The sequence below is a fragment of the Artemia sp. Qi Xiang Cuo genome, chromosome 21 (assembly GCF_049724085.1).
Source record: "Artemia sp. Qi Xiang Cuo chromosome 21, ASM4972408v1, whole genome shotgun sequence".
Classification (NCBI taxonomy): Eukaryota; Metazoa; Arthropoda; class Branchiopoda; order Anostraca; family Artemiidae; genus Artemia; species Artemia sp. Qi Xiang Cuo.
In genome coordinates, this window is record NC_142814.1 from 51,863,063 (window position 1) to 51,869,062 (window position 6,000).

Here is a 6,000-nt window from a genome sequence, read left to right on the forward strand (position 1 = left end):
GCCTTTTACATATAAAAGCTTTTCCATTTTGTCTTCTGAAGTTCATTTTTAAGCAAAGTAATGTAATCTAGTTTCATATGGCAACTTTACAGTTATATAGTACAACAGGCCGGGGGCTATCAATGAGTATCAACTTGCTTTCAATCACCTTTAGTTAATCATCATGAAAATGAGAACATTCTTTATTTAAAGAAAGCCATGATCTGCTTGAATATCACCTACTTCCATAGTACCTCCCCCCCCCCCACAATAGAAATACTAGCTGCAACCTTGATTGCAGTGCAATTATCAAGAATCAGATAAATAGGCAAGGACACTGGAAACAAGAGAAGCCAGAGAAGTTTTAATGAAAATCACTCGAAAATTGCTCTTATCTGAATAACTAACGAAGTTTTCGGTAAAGGTGCAGAAAATTTTTCTGCACCTTTGCGCCAAAAGGTCAAAAGGTGCGAAACTTTGCACCAAAGGTGCAAAGTTTTAGGTAAATGTACTAAAATCTGCACAAAATATCGATCAAATAGAGGCACTTCCAGCCACTATTTTATTAAGTAAGGAGCGACCCGGCTCAATGGTAACCGAAACTCTAGAAAACGGGTTTTTGATACCAATAGATATATCGAAAGAATCAGATTTCAATGCTGATTTCAAATATATAACTTTCATCAAGTTTAGTACTACCCATCAGAAGTTAAGCGCCTGAGAAAATTTGCCTAATTTTCAAAAAAAGAGGGAAAGACCCCCTAAAAGTTATACCATAGAACCTCAATGTAAATCACACCACCATATCCAGCGGACCAGAGAACCTTACTGTAGAGGTTTCAAGCTCCTATCTGAAAAAATGTAGAATTTTCCATTTTTTGCCAGAAGAAACATCACGGATATGTGTTTTTTTGTTTTTTGTTTTTTTTCCTAGGGGTGATCTTATCGACCCAGTGGTCCTAGAATATTGAGAGAGGGCTCATTGTAACGGAAATTAAAAGTTCTAGTGCCCTTTTCAATTTACCAAAAAAAATGGAGGGCAACTAAGCCCCCTCCCACGCTCATTTTTTTACCAAAGTTACCCTATCCAAATTTTTGAGATAGCCATTTTGTTCAGCATGGTCGAAAATATGATAAAAATGTCTTTTAGGATGATCTGATCCCCCAAAGTCCCCAGGGGGAGGGCTGAAAGTTATGAACTTTACTCAATGTTAACATATAGTATTGGTTATTGGGAAGTATACAGACTTTTTCAGCGGAGATTTTTTCGGGTAGGGGGGGGCAGGAGAGGGGCGGGGGCAATATGGAAGGATCTGTCCATGAAGGAAGTTTTCATGGGGGAAGGGAAATTGCCATGAAGGGGGCGCCGGACTTGCCAGCATTATTTATTGGTTATTGGGAAGTATACAACCATTTTCAGGAAGGATTTTTTCTGGAGGGGGGGCTAGAGGAGGGGATTACTCTGGAGAATATTTCCGTGGAGGATGTTTCTTTGGGGTAAGGGACATTTCGATGAAGGGGGCGCCGGATTTCCAAGCATTATTTAAGAAACGATCAGAAGTTAAGTAAAAAAAACAAGTTTTTTCAACTGAAATGTAAGAAGGAATATTAGAACTTAAAACGAACAGAAATTATAACGTATGTGAGGGGTTCTCCCCCAAGTCAATACCTCGCTCTTTACGCTACAGTTTTTTTTAGTGCTTTCAAAAGAGCTATCTATTCTAATTAAACGGCCTTTGTGATTCAGGGGTTTGTGAATCAAAATTTTTCTTAACTTTTAACGTAAAGAGCGTGGTATTGACTAAGGGGAGAACCCCCTCATATAAGTAATAACATATACGTAATAAAAAAAAAACAATAAAAAAACAAGTGATACGGCTCAATAGTAATCGAAACTTTTAAAAACGAAATTTTGATGTCAATAAATGTATCAAAAGAATGTGTTTATAATGCTGATCCTAAATATATAAATTGTATTAAGTTTAGTATTACTCATCAAAGGCTACGAGCCTGAGAAAATTTACTCGATTTTTTAAAGAGGGGGAAACATCCCCTACAAGTAAAAGAATTTTAATGAAAATCCCACCGTCAGATTCAGCGTATCAGAAAACCCTATTACATAGGTTTCAAGCTCATATCTGCAAAAATCTGCAACTTTGTATTTTTTGCCAGAAGAAAAATATACGAATATAGAAGTTAGTTACGTAAGTTAATTTATAAAGACATCCATTTAGTAAAAGGAAATTAAAATTTTTATGCAAATAAAAGCTGCATTAACTAAAAAAATATCAGAAATTAAATAAAAAAAACAAGTTTTTTAAACTGAAAGTACGGAGCGACATTAAAACTTAAAACGAACAGAAATTATTCTTTATATGAAAGGGACTGTCCTCTCCTCAAAGACTCGCTCTTTACGCTAAAGTTTGACTCTGTCTCACAACTTTATTTTTTAAAACAATAAAAAAATTTAGCGTAAAGAGCAAGGCGTTGAGGAGGGTACAGTCCCTTTCATATACGGAATAATTTCTGTTCGTTTTAAGTTTTAATGTCGCTCCTTACTTTCAGTTTAAAAAACTTGTTTTTTTTTATTTAATTACACAAAAATACGGGCAACAGATAAAGGATTACACAGAAGTTTTCTAAATTTAATGCTCAGCTTTTCAATTTTCAACCTAGATAAAAAAAAGACGTAAATCAACTTGAGATAAAAGAAATGTTATAAAAAACAACAACAACAAAAGAACAGCGCTAAAAATTAAAACCGACCCTAGATATAGAGGAAGAAATTAATATTTGGTCCTTTATGAAGTTTGGGCGTTAAAACATCCAAATGGACGACTTTCTCCCTCGAATCTAAAAGATTATTACGAAAAAAAAAAACAACACACTTGGAAGGACATAAAGGGACATTTAACAAATAATTACGACAAGGCGTCGTTTGTATGCTGGAGATTTTTTTTTTTAAACACCCTTTAAAAATACATCTAATGCTAAGTTTAGCTAAATTTTTTTTTCATATAATATATGAGTTTCATAATTATAAAATAGCATAAAAATGCAATAAACAATCAAAAAAATATTAACGTATAAAGTAAAAACGACGAAATACAAGTGTTGTGTCGCAACAATTATAGGTGACTAATTCAGCAACTGTAGGGATATGTGTTATTACAGCCTCTTTGAGTATATTTCGAAATGATTCCTGCTATTGGCCCTGTGAGTTTTAAATACGATACTTGCCAAGAGTAGAGATGACCCTAAAGCTCCGGTACCCACACCATATATGGGCATAGAACCACGTGGTTTATGGTTTTTGTCAGTGAGAATTTGAAAAACAGGAATTTTGTCACATTTATGGAGGGTTTTATAGTTTTTATCAGTCAGAATGGAAAAACAGGAATTTTGTCACATTTATGTATGTTTTCATGGATGGTTATGTGTGCTAGTCAATTTATGGATGGTTTTATGGATTTTGTCAGTGAGAATGGAAAAACAGGAACTTTGTCACTCCCTTCTTGTTGTTGTTCAATGCAGAAGTTATGAGTTTCCGGGAGATCGCGTGTTTCCAATATATGTTGTTCAAGCCAAATGTTATGAGTTTCCGGGGAACACCTGTGCTGTCAGTCATTAATCAAATTGTTTCCAGGGAATGTTTGACAGATGACGTCAAGTTAATTAATGTCTTTGATGCATTTCCAAAGAGAATTGTCTCCGAGACAAAGTTTAGATCATACGTGACAGATGATGTCATGATTGATTGATTAACACGAAAGGGGAATTAATTTGTTGTTCTAAAGAGAATTGATTCACGAAAGGCACATTAATTGGGACTTCTAACAAGAGAATCATTTCCGAGGCAAAGTTTAGATCTTAGCGATGAATTGTCCTAGCACGGGAATCAGGTTTCCCAATAATTGAAGTGTGCCAGCGCAGGGAGGCTAAACAAAAGGATCATGCTGAAGTACGTTTCGGGATTAATTAGCCGAGAGTGTCTTAGCCATTTTAGGGAATTGTTTCGGCGAAACAGTTAGAGATATTATAAAATATGATTTTTGAAGAGATTTTAGAAGAGAATTTAATGGTGAAACTCTGTGGTCGTTATAATACACAAATTCCATTTGAACAGTGTTCTAAGGTCCTATACCCCAACCCCAAAGGGTTCCAATCCCCATACCCCAACCCCGAAGGAAGTCCCCAAGGTCCTCAAAGATCCACCGGGCTCCCAAAGGGCCCCCCCTTTGGCCCCCCTCCCTCTCCCTCCATCTCCTCCCCCATCCTCCCCCCCTCCAATCATCCCCTCCCCCTCCCCTCCCCCTCCCCTCCTCCCCCTCCCCCTCCTCCTCCTCCCTCTCCCCTCCTATCCCCCCTCCCCTCCCCCATTTTTAATATTTTTTGTGCATTGAGACACAGAACAACCCCTCCACCCAGCCCCTCCCCCCCACCCCAAAGGGCTCCCGGCACCCCAAAGGCCTGATTTTTCAAAGTTCATTTTGAATTTCTTTCGTTGAAATGGAAGAGTTGGAATATTTCAGTAGTGTTTGATTGCGGTTTACCTTGTCACAGCTACATTTCTTGATTTTTCAAAGTTCATTTTAAATTTCATTAGTTTAAAATAAATAGTTTGAATAATTAATTAGGTGTTTGTTTTTGATTAAATTCTAAAAGATACATTTTCTTTATTTTTAAAAGATAAGTTTTAATTTCTGTATTTTAAATGCAGGAGTTTGAGTATTTCAGGAGTGTTTGGTTGTTGTTTACCTTGTCACAGATACATTTTCTTGAAATTTCAAAGTTCATTTTTAATTTCTGTCGTTGAAATGCAACATTTTGAAAATTTCAATAGAGTTTGGTTGTGTTTTACCTTGTCACAGGTACATTTTCTTGATTTTTCAAAGATCATTTTAAATTTCTTTCTCTGTAATTCAAGACTTGTTAGATTTCATTAGAGTTAGGTTGGGGTTTACCTTTTCACAGTTACAGTATCCTGATTTTCAGCAGTTAATATTAAACTTCTTTCTATGTAATTCACGAGGTGGACTGTATGCGTCTTGTTTTGTTGTGGGTGAACTTGTCACAGCTAAATTTTCTTGATTTTTCAATGTTCATATTTAATTTTTTTAGATGAAATGCAATAGTTGGACTTGTTCTGTAGCGTATGTTTGTGATTTAACTTTTCACTGTTACATTTTCTTTATTTTCCAAACCTTCTTCTGAATTTCTATAGTTGAAATACAATAGTTCTAATATTTAAGTAGTGGTTGGTTGTTATTTAAATTTTCAAGGTTACATATTATCAATTTTCAAAATTTAATTTCTATTTTATTTATTTGAAATTAAAGACATGTACGATGTAACTCGTGTGTGGTTTTGGTTTAGCTTGTCAGAAGTTAATTCTCTTGTTTTTAAAATGTTCATTTTTATTTTCTTTCGTTGAAATAAAATAGTTTGATTAGTTCTGTAGTGGTTTGTTGTGTTTTCCCCTTTCACATTTACATTCTCTTGATTTTTATATGTTAATTTTGAATTGCTTTCTTTGAAATACAAGAGTTAGAATATTTCAGTTGTGTTATGTTGTGGTTTACATTGTCACAATTGCATTTTCTTGATTTTTCAAATTTCATTTTTAATTTCTTTAATTGAAATGAATGACTATGACTATTACTGTCATTCTATGTTACTTTTTAACTGTTAATTTTTAAATTTTTTTATTTTTAAAATTTAATTTTTAATTTCTTTCGTTTAAATTCCATACTTTGAATATTTAAGTATGGGTTGGTTGTGGTTTGCCATGTCAAATATACATTTTCTTGATTTTTCAAAGTTCATTTTAAATTTTTTTCGTTGAAATGCAAGTGTTTGATTCGTTAGGTAGTGTTTTTATTTGTTTGTCCTTTACACATTTACATTTTCATTAATTTTCTAATATAATTTTTAATTTATTAATTTTTATATAACTAGTTTTACTTTTAAAGATTTTGTTTGACGTGTATTAAAAATTAAAATGAACATTTTATTGATTTT